The 16,683-nt window shown below is 37.0% G+C and overlaps 1 long non-coding RNA gene and 1 pseudogene across 1 annotated transcript in view; one reads left to right on the top strand and one right to left on the bottom strand.

The window, feature by feature from the left end:
- Nucleotides 1-16,683, bottom strand: part of LOC141521531 (uncharacterized) — a 159,423-nt gene that overhangs the window by 21,495 nt on the left and 121,245 nt on the right. The window lies entirely within an intron of this gene.
- On the top strand, nt 5,798-11,105 carry LOC141520464 (putative monooxygenase p33MONOX pseudogene; annotated as a pseudogene).

The following is a 16,683-nucleotide window of genomic DNA, read 5'->3' as shown; positions in this document are numbered from 1 at the left end:
CAAATTTATTTCAATTAAACAAATCGCTATTAAGCATCTGTTAGGAACAATACAAAATTTATTGTATAACAGACTTCCAACAGGTTTGTTTGATTTATTTTTTTAAGGATCCACATTAAGGTGGCAAGAGGGATTTCAGGCATATGGAATATAAAATAAGTTCAAATGCAAGATATTTTGCAAATTGTTTATAACCACAACACTTTGGCACTTATGCAACAGCAATCCAATAAAGGTTTAAAGATGGAGGTATTCCCATGACAAAAACCAAAGACTTCATTCTCTACCATTTGGGATTTAGACTGAAAGCTTTATTTTGATGGATCATTCAGTAGGGAGCAAAATCTATGCTCTTATCAAATGAATAAAAGAATAGCAATTTGGTCCAGGTATTAGAAGGTGGTGTACTTAATAACTCATTCTTCATGTAATACTGAAGCTGCTCCCCACAATGTAGTGCTAAAAGTGGAGGTTGTACTTCTTGTCATCCTCCTACTTGAGAGAAGCTTCTATGTTCTTTCTATTATGTTTTTCTGTAGTTTGAGTAGCACACTCCACAAATATCTCCTGCCTTTCCTCTGACATTTTTTTTTTATTATAACTTTACAGTCACAGCTGGATCCTGCTCTCAGACTCAGGCACTCACACGTGGCAAGTTCTGATGCTGCTGAAGACTTAGGTCAGCATACAATACAAAGTTTAGGCTCCTTCCTTCATGAAATTTAGTCTAAAATTGTGCAATTATTATAGTAAAAAAATTAAAATCTCATTAGATTATGAAGTGATTGTGAAGTCAAAAGAAAGAAAAGTTGATATTATGAATCAAGGTTGATCTATGAGGTAGACTTTAAAGAGTAGGTAGCAGGGGGCAACATGAAGGCAGGAATTCCTGAAAACTAATTTCCAAAAAACTCCAAAAGTTGCCAAATTATGACTGTAGACAACATCTAGAAAGGCAGAACCCACAGAAAGACTAAGTGATACAATTTCTTAGTTCAGGACAACTTAGAAGATTTCTGGGACAGGTCTGTTCTGGGGGCTGGAAAAAACTGCACCGCAGCCACAGTGGCAGGACAGCACAACAAGGCTGTGTGCCTGGGTCCATGGCAGAGGGGGCAATTTAATCATCAGGAACAGCTGGAAGAGGTGGGGAAAGAACTCTGCCACACCAGAGTGAGTGCAGAGCAGAGCTACAGCATCAAAGCAGCCCTGTGGTGAGAACCTACAGCAGGAGTCGGTAGAGCCACCCAGTACCTCCAGAGCTCCCAGCCCACAGATGGCAAGGGAGTTGGGGAGGAGACTGTCAAGGTCTCTCTGCTGTTCCTGGGGCAGGACTCAGCTGTTTGCCCACACTCAGATCCAGGTTGCAGTCTGGGCCCCCACAACACTGCCAGGGACCATCCTCACAGCTCCGGGGCAGAGAGGAGGGCCTGAACATAAGCAAGAGAGCAATCAGAGCCTCTCATAAGACCTTTGAGGAATTAAAATCCCTTTGTATAGTCCCCCAACCCCCCCCAAAGCCTTGGAAGTGTGGTAAATCAGTCATAGACTGAGGAAATAAGCAAACAACAGAAAAAGAAGAATCTGACCATTGAAAATTACTTTGATCCCATGGAAAACTAAAATACATACTCAGATGATGACAAGATTGAAGCTTCTGTATCCAAAACCTCCAAGAGAAATAGAAAATGGGCTCAGGTCTATGGATGAGCTCAAAAAAGACTTTAAAAAGAAATTAAGGGAGGTAGAGGAAAAATTTGGGAAGAGAAATGAAAGCAATGCAGATACATCCTGAAAATCAAGTCAGAAATTTGGTGAAAGAAATACAAAAAAATGGAAAAAGCAACACAAAAGATAAATGAGAAGAATGCCTTAAAAAGTAGAATTGATCAGCTGGAAAAGGAGATAATAAAGCTCTCTGAAGAAAATAACTACTTCAAATGCAGAATGGAACTAAAGGAAGCTTATGACTTTGTGAGAGCTCAGGAAGAAATAAAACTATACCAAAAAAAATTAGAAGAAAATGTGAAATATCTCATTGGGAAAATAACTGACCTTGAAAAAAAATCCAGAAGAAATAATCTAAAAATTGTTGGGTTCCCTGAAAGTCATAACCAGGAAAAGAGCCTAGATGTCATTTTTTCAAGATATAATACAGAAAAATTGCCCTGAGAGCCTAGAAGCAGAGGATAAAATAGAAATAGAGAGAATCCACCAGTCACCTCCTAAAAGAGATCCCAAAAGAAAAACTTCCAGGAATATTATAGCCAAACTCCAAAATTCCCAAATCAAAGAGAAAATACTAAAAGCTGCCATAATCAAGCAATTCAACTACTGTGGCACTACAGTTAAGATTACACAGGATCTGGCAGCATCTACATTAAGGGTTCATAGGGCTTGGAATATGATATTCCAGAAGGCAAAAGATCTTGGTTTACAACCGAAAATCAACTCCCAGCAAAACTGAACACCCTCTTTTAGGGGAAATGATGGAATTTCAATGAAATTTTACTATTGAAACAACCAGAGCTGAACAGAAAGTTTAATCTCCAAGTACAGGACTCAAGTGAACCATAGAGGGACTGATGAGAAGGACTAATTATGAAGAACTTAATGATGTTGAATTGTTTGTATTTGTGCATGGGAAGAAGATACTGATAACTCATATGAATTTTCTCATTCATAAGAGCAGTTAGAAGGAGCATATATAGACAAGACACAGGAAGGAGATGAATATAATGGTATAATATAGTAAAAAGAAGGAGTCAATGGGTGATAAAGGTAAGTACTGGGAGAAAAGAAAGGAAAGGAAGAAGGGGCTAAGAATATTTCACATAAATATCAAGAAAAAACTTTTACAATGGAGTGGGATGGGGGAAGGTGAGGGGAAATGAGGTAGCCTTCATTCTCATCAGAAATGGCTTAGAGAGGAAATAACATACACACTTAATAGGGTATAGAAATCTATCTTACTCTAGAGAAAAATGAGAGGAAAGGGATGGGATAAGGGGGAACAAGGGGAGGGAAGGAGAGAGTAAGTAGGTGACAAAAGAGAGGGAAGATCATGGGAGAGAGTACTCCGATACAACACACACTTCTGAACAGGACAAGATGAAAGGAGAGAGAGGATGGAATATATGAGAGTGGGGAGGAATAGAGTAGAAGGAAATACAGCTAGTGACAGTAACTGTGGGGAAAAATACTGAAGCAACTTCTCTAGTGGCTATGATGGGTAAGACAACTCATCCCAGAGACAGAGCCATTAGAATCTGAACATGGAATGAAGTCACATTTTTCTCTCTCTCACTATTCTTGAGATTTCTCATCTTTTTTTTGGGGGGGGGGGTTATGATTACTCTCACAACAAGATTATTTTAATAATATAAAATAAAAAAAGAGGGGGAAGAAAAAATCAATTTATTGGGAAAAAAGGAGTAGGTAGAAATTCACTAAAGTGCACAGGGAGAATATTCTACTTATATGGAGCAATGTAAGCAAAAGCAGTGGCTTTATGCTCTTATTTGTTACAAAGAGTAGTTTAATATAATTGAAAAACAGAGGAAATTGCACAAAGTTATAAGAGATAAGATTCAGGTTAGGGTGACTCTCTACTCAGGAGGGTTTTTAAAGTCAAACAAAAAGAATTATAAAAGTACCAAGAAATTTATTAAATGGACAAAAATAATCATTGAGAACTTTCAGAAGTAAGACATTAATGGTTCTATGCACAAAAAAATGTACATGAAAAATGTTGGGAAGGATGGATTACAGAAGAGAAGAGAGAAGAGGTAGAAAAGTCTGGTGAAAGGTTTTTGTCCTTTATAATAGGGTAAGCAGATGATAATGATTGCTTATGTTAAGGTTGTGGCAGTGAGATCAGAGCAGGGAAAGTGTATGTGAGAGATTTTGAGAAAGATAAAATCAACAGGACTTAGCAACAAACTGAATATAGGATTTAAAGGTTCAAAAATAACAGGTAAGTTTCAGATGAGAGATCTGCTAAATGCAAGTAACGCTGATAAAAGCAGTGAAGTATGAAGGAAGAGAAGCAGGTTTATGGGGATGAAAAGTAATTAAGCATGTTGAGTTCCTGATGCCATTGAAGAATTCAGGTAGAAATGTCTTCCAGAGGGGCTGCTAGGTGGCGTAGTGGATAAAGCACTGGCCCTGGAGTCAGGAGTACCTGGGTTCAAATCCAGTCTCAGACACTTAATAATTACCTAGCTTTGTGGCCTTGGGAAAGCCACTTAACCCTGTTTGCCTTGCAAAAACTAAAATAAAATGTCTTCCAGGAAATGTAGGTCAACTCAAGTGCTCAAGTTTAATGATAACTATAGTGCCATTCTTGGAGGGCAGAAGCTAATTCTTTTTTTTTCCATTCCCCTACGCTTCCTCCCTCATGCTGATAAATGTTATTGGCATATTTTTTTGTTGTTAGATCAGACTGAATTGAATGTATACATATAGCAAAATATCAATTTTAAAGGTAATTATACCAATCAGTAGAAGAATCAAGTTTTTGACAAAATGCATTTAGTTACTTGTTCAACCTGATTCTTCCCTTCTAGATATGGATTATATAACAATTCCCCCTGAACTAAAGAGGATGAAATCTTCCTGCCCATGCTTTTATCAAAAAAAAAGCCTTCAACTAAAACTTGGCAACTCATTAATAGGTTAAACTTCTCAAAAAACTACCATAATATGTATTTATGACTGCAAAAAAGAAGCTCAGAAGAATATTCAACCCCCACAGAGGACTTATCACCATAGATTTACTATAGTCCACTCTATGCCCAACAGGGTAGATAACAAGACTCAATGATTCCAATTTCCTTTCTGCATGCCAATCCATTATGTGAAATGAGTATGTCTGATGATGTTTATACCCAAAGGAATACTTATTAGCCTTAACTTGATATGAATGATAAATGGAGCTTCTTGGATCTCTTATAAGATGAAATGAGAATCATGGCAGGTGAAATATTAGCTTTCAACTCATAGTGGGGTGTGTTTTATCAGAATATTTCATTTTGGAATATTTGAGAAAAAAGTTTACTGTTTAGATTGGAAAATTAAAACTCTCATGCCTCCTTCATCATATTTTATTGCAAATTTGCTATCCTTCATACAATATACACAGCAGGATTCAAGGTTAAGAGTAGAATGCCAAAGAGTCATACCATGGGTAATTTTAATGGTAAAGAAACCTTGACTTTTGCTTATTATATTAGTTCAACTAAAATTGACCTTCAATATATGAAAATTTCATTTTCACAAATAAATGGTATGACTGATGTCTTTTATTAGGCTTATAAAAAGTAATCAAGATAGAAGCTTTCAAGGCCACATTCTCTCAGATAAGAGAAGGAAAGTCATAGAAGGTCCTAAAAATGAAAATAATCTTTGTTTCTTACTAAAAGGTAATAGTTTACTTGGGGTTAAACTCTACCATTTTCTGAAATTATCTATAGCTATATCCCAATATTGTTAATGGCTTGGATTTATTGTTAGTATATAATAATTTGGATCCAGTCTTTCCTGGTATATTTTATGACATGTAGTCAACTCCAATATATCATGGGTCTATAACCGCTCCATAAACTAGAGAATGTCATCACTGAAATGAATAAGCACATGTATCTACTAAGCTGTTTTTAATTATATGTTTATCTTTTTTCATTGCTCCTACACTCAATTTATTTATACCACATGTGGTCACATGTGGCCATAGAAGTCAATTTAAGGAGTTTAGGAAAATGCTAAGAAATCATTGTTCTTTATTCAACAAGGCCATATGACGTATATTGGCAACCATTATACTTCTATATATCTTCATGGTTCTTCACAAGTTCCTAAGTCAAACTTGGGATCTTTATAAGGCCAGAAGACTTTTTTTTTTAAATGATTTGATCCTATTTAATTTTTCTTAATTGTCTTGTGTTAATAATTATAATAAGATAGCTATTTTAAATGTTTGATATAGTTATGTGATTTCATTTGCATTAAAGAGTTCCTAAATTAAGTTAGATGTGCAATTTTTCTGTAACTTATACTCTTTTACAATCTCTTGAGAGATTCAATAATTTGCTGGTGGTCAGAGGGTAGATTTAAACACAGATTATCTGACATCAAGATTGACTCCTTGCCACTAAAAGAGAAAACCTAATTGTTTAAATTTAGGATTAGAGATATACTGAGTAATGACAAGTAATTAGGGAAGAAAATTCAACAATTAACAAAATTAGATCAGATTCTAATCTAATTAGGGATACTTGCTTGAATGATTTTATTTACTCTTTTTCTATCCTAACTTTGGACAAGTTCATTTTAGGATACTATTTGACCCATTTCTGTGTCCCTATCGGCTGCATAGAACAGGATTTTAGAACTGGAATAAATTTTGAAAAACATATATTTAGAATTGGAATAAATTTTGAAAAACATATATTCCAGTTTTCTCATCCTGTAGATGAAAGACAGTAAATTTGTCAGTCAGAATTGAAGGCTAGCTCTTTGGACATTTTTAAAAATAATATCAGATTCTCTCTCTCTCTCTCTCTCTCTCTCTCTCTCTCTCTCTCTCTCTCTCTCTCTCTCTCTCTCTCTCTCTTCCATAGCTTCCTTCTCCTGTCTCCTGTCATCCTGTCTCTCTCTCTCTGAAAAAAAAACTTTACCTACAGATAAACAAATTCTTATTGCTCTTAGTTGATCCATATCTGTTGTGCTACTTATTCTCAACATAACATAACATAAACCTATAATGACTTAGGTAAGATACGCTAAGGGAAATAGAGGAAGTTATATAACTTCTGAATTGCAGAAGCATTATCTAACAAATCAAAAAATCTAAAAGTGACATAGATGGACAGAGTTGTTTAGAACTTTTGAGTTCTATTACCAGTATTTTGTCATTAGAATGATTTGACATGTTTTCTAGAAAAAGAATGAAAAGAAAAAAGCTAGTTGCAAAGTTCAAAATGATTACCATTACAAGCTCGTGTACATAGTTAACACTTTGGACAAGTTAAGGGTCAAGGGCTTGCCAAACAATTGTATCTAGACAGCTGGATCTAGCCATCCTCACATGCATAATTTATTCTACTTTAGATTGACTGTCATTTATGCTCACAACACTTGCTTACACTCTGACTGCTTTATTTAGCACATTATAAACAATATATATATATATATATATATATGTATATATATATATATATATATACAACTAACTGTGAATAGGGAATCTGCCACAACAAAATAGACGATGTGCATATATACTGTTAAACATTTGAAGGTCCAAGGAATTTGTGGCAATCAACTATTTATTTAAAATATTATTAGCAACTAATTGAATAAAATTTTATTTTAAAACATTCCCTTATATTCAAATGGTCCTAGCATTGTCTTTTTTAATTTAGCATCAGAATTATAACTTCAAATGTTTTAAACCTAATATATTTTTCATGCTTCATTCTGGATCGAAAAGATAGCCACAATATTGCTCTTAAGAATTTCTGGCAGGTTATGTGACAATATAGTTGACCACAATAATTGAGAATTACTTCATGTAGCACTTTTCCCTCTGCTATATATCAAATACAGTGGTTTGTTGTTTCATTGCTGTTGAGAGATGATGACAGCTTCATATCACTAACCTGCTTCAAATGTCCTCTTCTAATGAATGAGACATTAAATAATCACCATACTGAGTAACATCTGAAAACATGTTGTGTTTAATTTAAGATACTTGACTCTGTTCAAAATAAGACTCAAACATGAATGACTCTGAAGGAGTCTTATTTTTAATTTATAACTTCACTTACTGGCAGGGTACGATGAAGACATTGGCATTGCCACCTTCTGATTCAGAAGAGACACTCTAGTCTCAAAAAGGTTTAGCCCCAAATGTCCAAAACAAGATTCACCTTAGAAATAGAGGGGGCAAACTCACTAACAAATTAACAACTTTATATGTTCATGTATAAATCCACTATCAATCAATAAGAAATTAGAGAAATAGAAAATAATTGAGTTAATAACTGAGTTTGTACAGAAGAAATAAAAATTAGTCCATTAAATCTCTTTCCCAGGAAGGTGTGCAATCTTTTGTGAGTAAACACCATCTATTTTTATCTTTTTTTTTACTAGTCAGTTCTGATCTTCTTTCAAATCCTTGCCACTGTCATTAGGTAGAAATGTGAGTTATATGATTAAGTAATATGACATCTTGTATAATTGGTCATAATCATTATCTGAGGACTTCAATAACATGACACATACTTAGTCATACCAGTATCTACTTCAGGCTAATGAAGATCTCCAACTTAAGATAATAGGGTTCCTTCTTTTAGGGATCCAGAAACTTCTCTTGGCCAATGCCACTTCTCTGGAGAAAAAGGCCAAAGATGAAGAGTGGCTTAAAGAAATCTGATTTTGTCCTTCTTTATATGTTATATATTTTGGAGCCATTTCCCACTTTCACTTCTTAACATGAAAATTTTGAAATATATTAGTTTATTATTTTTGCAGTATTGTGTTAGGGAAAAACATGTTTCACATTAATGAATGTCCAGATTGCTACAGATTATCCCCATTTAAGTATGAAGCATTCTGAGGTTCCTATTCCAAAATGTGAAATGTACATAAGGGGAAGCTAAGGTCCAGAAAGCTGAGGTGATTTGATCAAAGGTCCATAAGTAGACAGTGCAGAAACAATATTCAAAAACAAGTCCTGCCACTCCAGATCCAGTTATCTTCTCATATAAAGATTCAAGGAAGGGGCGGAGCTAAGATGGCGACATGAAGGGATCGAGTCTTAGGTGCTCTCTGATTAAAAACTCATAAGCTAAGGATGCTAACTAAACTTTTGAGAGACAGAACCCACAAAGGGACCCAGTGAGGCAGTTCTCCTACTCAAGGTAACCTGAAAAAGAGCAGAAAGGCTCCGCTCCCCGGGGTCAGAGGGGTAGCCCGCCAGAGGGGTGGCCCGCCGGAGTCAAAGAACTTCAGCCTCCCGGAGGCAGCCCCAGGGCGCTGGGAGCTGCGGCTCACAACAGCGGGGGAGTCTCCTGAGCTGCACCCTGGGGAGCACTGGGCACAAAGTGGGGGAACAGCGGGGAACCTCTGCCACAGCAAGCACGTGGAGCCCAGCCCTTGGGACACACAATGAGCAGCTTGGTCTTTAGCCCAGGCCAGGAAACAGAAGCAGGCGGAGCCTGTAAGCAGGAGCCTCCAGGGCATGAGCCCACTGAACTGAGGGAGGGGAGTGAAGAGAAACTGTGAGCTGGGTCCTCTGCCCCTGGAACAAGACTCTGGGGCTCTGACCACATTCAGATCCTGATCCCAGTCTAGGCCCCCCCATAGAACAACAGGGCCCCCCCCACCTCAGCCCTGTGGCAGAGGGGGACGCTTATGTTCATTCACAGACCAGGAAGGAGGACAGAGCCTCACACTGAGATCCTTGTGGGAGTGTCCCAAAAGCTCAGGAAACACCCCAAAAAACAGGCTTAGGCTGGGAAAATGAACAAGGAAAGAAACAAGAGGAAGACCATTGAGAAATATTTTGCAAATGAGCCCAAGAAGGATCAAAATACTCAGTCTGAAGATGAGGAAGCACAAGCTCCTGTATCTAAAGACTCCAAGAAAAAACAAAAATTGGGCTCAGGCTATGATAGAGTTCAAAAAAGACTTTGAAAATCAAATGAGGGAGTTGGAAGAAAAATTGGGGAAAGAAAGGACAGAGATGCAGGAAAAACATGAAAATGAAGTCAGCAGCTTAGTCAAGGAAATCCAAAAAAATGCTGAAGAAAATAGCATGCTAAAAAACAGCATAGGTCAAATGGATAAAATGGTTCAAAAAGTTATTGAGGAGAAGAATGCTTTAAAAAGCAAAACTGGCCAGATGGAAAAAGAGATAAGAAAACTCTCTGAGGAGAACAAATCCTTCAGAGAAAGAATAGAATTCAGGGAGATTGATGAATTTACCAGAAATCAGGAATCAATATTTCAAAACCAAAAAAAACGAAAAATTAGAAGAAAATGTGAAATATCTCATTGAAAAGACAACTGATATGGAAAACAGACTTAGGAAAGATAATTTGAAAATTATTGGAATACCTGAAAGTCATGATCAGGAAAAGAGCCTTGACATCGTTTTCAAAGAATTACTACAGGAAAATTGCCCTGATATTCTAGAAGCAGAGGGCAAAATAGAAATGGAGAGAATCCACCGATCCCCCAGAGAAAGAGATCCCAAAAAACCAACCCCCAGACTTCATGCGTGCAGTCTCCCCATCTCCGCACCTCCTCTAAGGCCAGCTGGCAGCCCCGAGCCGCTCACGGTGCTCCTGCCGGCCGAGTCCCGCAGCCGCTTGCGTCATGGCCATGCTTCTCCCCGTGCTTCGGCGCCTAGGGAGTGCCAGGGCCCTGGAGCCTTGTTAGTGCCAGCCTCCTGTCCGTGCCAGAGCCCCGGGCTGCGGACAGGCTCTCCCCATCCCTGCCCCGCCCCACCCCCTCCTCACCATCTGTAGAACCTCTGCATGACAGCTGCTTGGGACTTTTGCAGGGTTGAGAGACGCAGGGTACACTTCTCATAAAGGCCTCACCACAGAGGAAACCAAGTACCACCGTGTGGCAGAGGCAGTCCATAAATTGAAGTTTCAAAGTGGAGATATGACAAAAGAAGATAGACTGCTTCAGCCCAGTCCACTCCAAGTAATACACCCCATTCTTCTCCCAAGCAAAAACCCAGAGGTTGGTTTTCTCGTGGATCTTCTACTTCCGTACCTGGCCTAGACATTAGCAACATGGATGCTGGGAATGGAGACAGAGACAAACCCTCATCTGAAAAATGGAGCCTTTTGGGATCAAGAACCCTTCAGAAATCTGACTCAGGTTTCAGTGTCCAGTCCTTCAGAGGTAATCAGAAGCCATCAACAATGGAACTTATTCGAGTTCAGGCTACTAAAATTGCAGACGACCCAGCAGCCTTCAAGTCACCTAAAATGGATCTTCCAGGGATGGAAGGAAAGAAACAATCTCCCAGGACCCATAACATCATTAAACCAAGGGACATGAATGTGTTGACACCTACAGGGTTCTAAATCTCCCTTTTCATATGAGCAATATTGTTTTCCTTGGTGATCCTCTGTTATGTAGAGAGAGTATCTTACACTTTTCTTTTTTTCCATCCACCTTGCACTTGACATAGGAAAGATGTCATCCATTTACATTTCTAATGAGAATGATATTTCTGGGGAGTTGGTGATTGTTTCTTTAAATTTGTAACAACGCTTAAATCTTTCTAATGCAGGAAGATGTATTCTGTAATGTCCCAAAGTTGGTTTAAATAACTTCGCAGAGTACAGTTCACTACAGCCAATTACTGAACTATAGAACTAAATTAATTGTAGGGGGCAAGGGAAATAAAACGTAGTAGACTTTGTTCTGCATATTTATCCAAAAAAAAAAACAACCCCCAGGAATATTATAGCCAAGTTCCAGAATTCCTAAGTCAAAGAGAAAATATTACAAGCAGCCAGAAAGACACAGTTCAAATATCGTGGAGCTGCAGTCAGGATCACACAAGACTTAGCAGCAACTACATTAGAAGCTCATAGGGCTTGGAATACAATATACCGGAAGGCAAAAGAGCTTAGAATGCAGCCAAGAATGAATTACCCAGCAAGGCTGAATGTCCTCTTCCAGGGAAAAAGATGGACTTTCAATGAACCAGGGGAATTTCAAAGGTTCCTTTTGGAATGGCCAGAGCTGAACAGAAGGTTTGATCTTCAGATACAGGACTCAGGTGAAGCATGGAGATTGGAGGAGAGGGGGGAAATATGAAGGACTTAATGAGGATGAACTGCATGTATAGAAAAATGATACTGATAATATTCATATGAACCATCTCAGTTAATAGAGCAGGTAGAGGGAGCTTTTATAGTTGAAGCACAGGAGAAAGCTGAATTCGAAGATAAAATATGGTGTAAAAATGGAGTCAATAGGAAAAAAAAGGAAATGGAATGGGAGAAAGAAAAAGGAGAGGGGGAATAGTCCAAGATATTTCACATAATAAGATTTTTTTTATTACAATGAGCTATTGCAATGATATGGAAGGGGGGAGGCAAGGGGGAATGAGGGAACCTTTGCTCTCATCAGAGGTGGCTAGGAGAGGAAACAGCAAATATACTCAATGGGGTATAGACAACTGGAGTAAGAAGGAGGGGGGAGCAGGGGGAAGGGGTGGGGATGTGAATAAAGGAGGAGAGGATGGACCATGGGGGGACAGTGGTCAGATATAACACATTTTCTTTTTCACTTCTTGCAAGGGGCTGGGATTGGATGGCCTGCCCAGGACCATAGGGCCAGGTAGATTCTGGGCCTAAGGGATGGTATGGGGGCTCAGGGCCTCTTGGCCCCAGGGCCAGGGATCTGTCTGCTGCACCACTCAGTGACCCTACAGCAGTCAGTGTGAAAGGAGACAGAAAATATAGTACATGGTAGTGGAGAAATAAGAAAGGAGGGAGTTGCAATCAACAATGGCAACGTTGGAAAAATATGGAAGTAACTTTTGTGATGGACTTATCATAAAGAATGTGATCCACTCATGACAGAGTTGATGGTGTTGGAACAAAGACTGAAGCACATTTTTTGTTATTATCATTTGGGGGAGGGTGCAGGGCAAGTGGGGCTGGGTGGCCTGTCTAGGGCCATATAGCAGGGTGATCTTTGGGTTCCTGGGGCCAGATTTGGACCCAGGTGCTCCTGGCTCAAGGGCCAATGCTCTGTCTGCCACCCAGCCACCCCTACTATTATTATTATTATTTTATTTTATTTTGAGTCTTTTTTCCCTTCTTTTTGGTTTTTGCAGGGCAGTGGGGATCGGGTGGCTTGCATGTCACATGGCTGGGTGATTATTGAGTTTACTAGGCTGGATATGGACTCGGGTGCTCGTGGCTCCAGGGCTGGTGCTTCGTCTATTGCGCCACCTGGCCATACCTACAATTATTACTATTATTTTTTTTAATATTAATTTTTTTCTCTCCCCTTTACTTTTTTGCCCAAGCAAGTCTATCTATATTCATGGTGGGAGGGGTATTTTGTTTACTTGTAAACAAGTATATTTTGTTAATGTAAAAAAACATTTGTACAAAATGAGAATAAAAAATAAATTTAAGAAAAAAATACAGATTCAAAGACTTTAAAGATAATCTCCCAAAATCCATGGTCTATTTCAAATGGTATAAGCTGCCAATTGAAGACAGTGTCCTTTGAAGAATACATGGTATATCTAAAACTGAAATGATCTTAGAAAGTAATTTTAAAATGATTTCAGAACAACCTAGAATTCATCTAAATAAGCAATTTGTACTATAACGATGGAGGAAAAATCCAATGATTTTTATGATTGCTTGGGATATTCTGTAAGAGAACAAAATCAGGAAATTATATGATGATAAAATTTTACAGTGGAACGATATCTTAGAAATCATCTAATCTAACCCCTAGTTGAGGTGAAGAAATAAACCCCAACATTGCAGATTTCTCTGTGGTAGCAAAACCCCCTAAAGACAGGTAACATCTTTTATTTTTAATTTTTTGTAACTCCAGTATCAAGTAAAATGTCAGGCAACATAATAATTATTTATGCAAATGTATCAAATTGAATTGATTCAAAAAAGTTAAGTGATTTGTCCTAGGTAATGAGCTAGGCAGTGGTAAAACCAAGATGAAGTCTAGTCTTCTGACTTTCAGTAAAATAATTTTTGGATACAGAGGAGTTGATAATGCTGACAAATAATTATAAAAGTGAAACTAAGGCTACCGAGCAAGACATTAGTTACCAGGAGGTGTTGAGGATAAAAAAGAAATATCAATATGTTCTTACCTTTAAGGTGAATAATCTATTACAAGGGACTGAGAAAAGATGAGTTATGAAAAAGTTGAGGCAGTTATTGTAGAAAAGTGTGAAAGATTATTACTAAAGCATAGGATAAAGATGGTCTTCTACAAGAAAAAAAAAAGTTCAATTTAGTATGATCTAAAGAGTAAAGAGTATTCCAAAAGTATTAGCGAAGTTTAAAGCTTTTGTAGCTTTGGAAACTTTTTCATTTTAATAGTTTAAACCTACATTAAGTGAGGACATTCAGTATTTAGCTTCCCAGAGCTGTTTGTTTCTTTGTTGTTTGTTTGTTTTAAACCTTCCTAGCTCTCAACTATGATCTGTATAACTAAGATTACTGAATAAACTCTGGATATGTTTACTTCCATTTTCTTAAGTAAGTTCCCCAATAACATTTCTACAAGACTACAAATTTTAACCCTTCCTTTTCAATTGCATTACATTACCCTAGTTCAAATTTCCATCACTTTTCACTTTGTCAATCAAAAGTGTCCTAATTTATATTCCAATCTCTTCCTCTAATTAATATTCCCTCTCTTCCTCCTACAATTCAATTTTGTTTGACTTCAAGATAAATCTTCTTAACATAGAAATTTTACCTTCAATATCTTCCCAGTGTCTACTTAATAATGTCAAAATTTATTAGAAAGTCATTATGGGAAGCATACTGGATTCAGGAAGACACAAGTTTCAATTCTTGATCCTTACTAAGATATATGTTCATGGGCAAGTCATGTAACTTCTAAATTTCAGTTTCTTCATCTTTAAAATGTGAATAATAATGTCCATAGAACCTACTTTACAGGATTATTCTTATGAATCTCAAATGAGATAATAAATAACAAGGCATTTTGTATAATTTAAAATACTAAATGAATCAATTATTATTAATATAATATAATATGCAATGTGCCCCCATATGAGCATTTTCTCATTTCTTACATTTCTCAGCTTTTCTAGTCTTTCCTCATTTTTTCACTTAGTCTTTTTTTTTATTTCCCTTCTAGACAAACTAGGTTATTTTCCATCTCTCAAACGTTCATAAGGCTTGCCCATTTTAAAATCTTTGCTCACTGGTATTCCTCTGTCTGATAAATGTATCGCTTCTCCTTCCATTCTCTACCCATTAACATCCACCTATTTTAACAATTCCTAGCAAATGTTGACTTCTCCATAAATCCTTTCATAATTTGTCAGTTAGATTTTATCACTCTATATCATTCTATATTCTTATGATTCCTAAAACATGTGCCTTATATTATGCATATTTAAATATATATGCCTTCTCTACCTTCCAGATTGCAAACTTTAGGGAAGAAAGCATATTATGTCTTTGTATACTTAAAGTATCTACCAAAGTATCTCACTATTATCACCCACTGTCATTTTTCCTAGATTACCATTCAATTCCAAGGAAATCCCTTCTCTTAAAATCAAAAATAAACAAAGGAGAAACTATGAAATCCATGATTCAGATATATTGTACAAGATAAACTAATCTTGTAATCTCTCATCACTCATTATTGCAGAGAGTATTTGAGATCTGGACTGGGACAAATATCATAACCCTATACTCATGAACAGTTTTCCTCAGGTCAGAATTCATTGCAATTTATGACATAACTCCACAATTGTTCTGATATGTACTGATGCATTCCTCACTGAAATGCAAGTATACAAAAACATACACACACACACGCACACATGCACACACACACATTTTCTTTCTTGTTATTTCCTATACATGCTCAAGAAATAAATCCCTTGAATACTGCTACTACATAACTGTTGAAATCATTACTCAAAATGCTATTACCACAAACATTAACTTTCTATCCAAGTTCATACTCTTCTCTTCCAGTTATCTGACGTCTCACAAAATCATGAGTAGCTTCATAACCCCAAAACTTCAGGCAAGGAAATGCTTCTCTTTTCTCAGACCTCATACAACTTGACTTCTCTTCAGTTTGCATCAGTGTTAACTACCCTCTCCTCATAGATACTCTTTAATTTATTGACTTCCATGATATAGCTTTCTCCCTTTTCTACTGACCTGACTATTTCATCCCAGTCTCCTTTGCAAAAGCATTATCTGTCTTTCTGCCATTACCATGGATATCCACCAAGGTTCTTTCCTGAGACCTAATATCATCTCTTTCTTAGTGATGTCATCAATTCCCTCTGGATTAACTATCATCTCTATGCAGATGACTTCAAAATCCTTCATCTTCCTTCTTAACTCAAGTATCACCAACCAAAATATCTATTTGACATCTCTGACTGTCCCATGTGTAGCTCAGATTTAATGTGAACAAAATGGAATTCATCTTTCCCAAAAATTTCCTTAGTTCTGTTAAGGGCCTTGCAGCCTTGGAGTCATTCTTTACTTTTCACACTCTATATTGAATCAGTTGCCAAGTCTTAAATATTCTACTTCCATAGCTTCTATTTCCCATATATCCCATGCTCTATAATCAATCACATAGACCCTTCCCTAACGCAGATCCTTTTCATTTGTCATGTGAATTATTATAATATGCATATAGTTTATCTCCCTGCTTCCAATCTTATTTCCATATTATTCTTAATATGTTCTAGCCAAAATGAATTACTAGCTGTTTCCTGAACTAAATATATCTTCAACATCTTTGTCTTTAAATACTTCTATAGTCAAAGATCTTAGATCATAGAATTATTTAAAAGATGAATAAACACATGCAAAAAGCTGAAGTGATTTGCTCAATATAGTGAGTAAGCCAATTACCTGAATCAGTTCT

This window comes from Macrotis lagotis, chromosome 4 (genome assembly GCF_037893015.1).
Source record: "Macrotis lagotis isolate mMagLag1 chromosome 4, bilby.v1.9.chrom.fasta, whole genome shotgun sequence".
NCBI classification, from domain to species: domain Eukaryota; kingdom Metazoa; phylum Chordata; class Mammalia; order Peramelemorphia; family Peramelidae; genus Macrotis; species Macrotis lagotis.
Note: the sequence above shows the minus strand (reverse complement) of the source record. Positions and strands in the feature narration are given on the sequence as shown.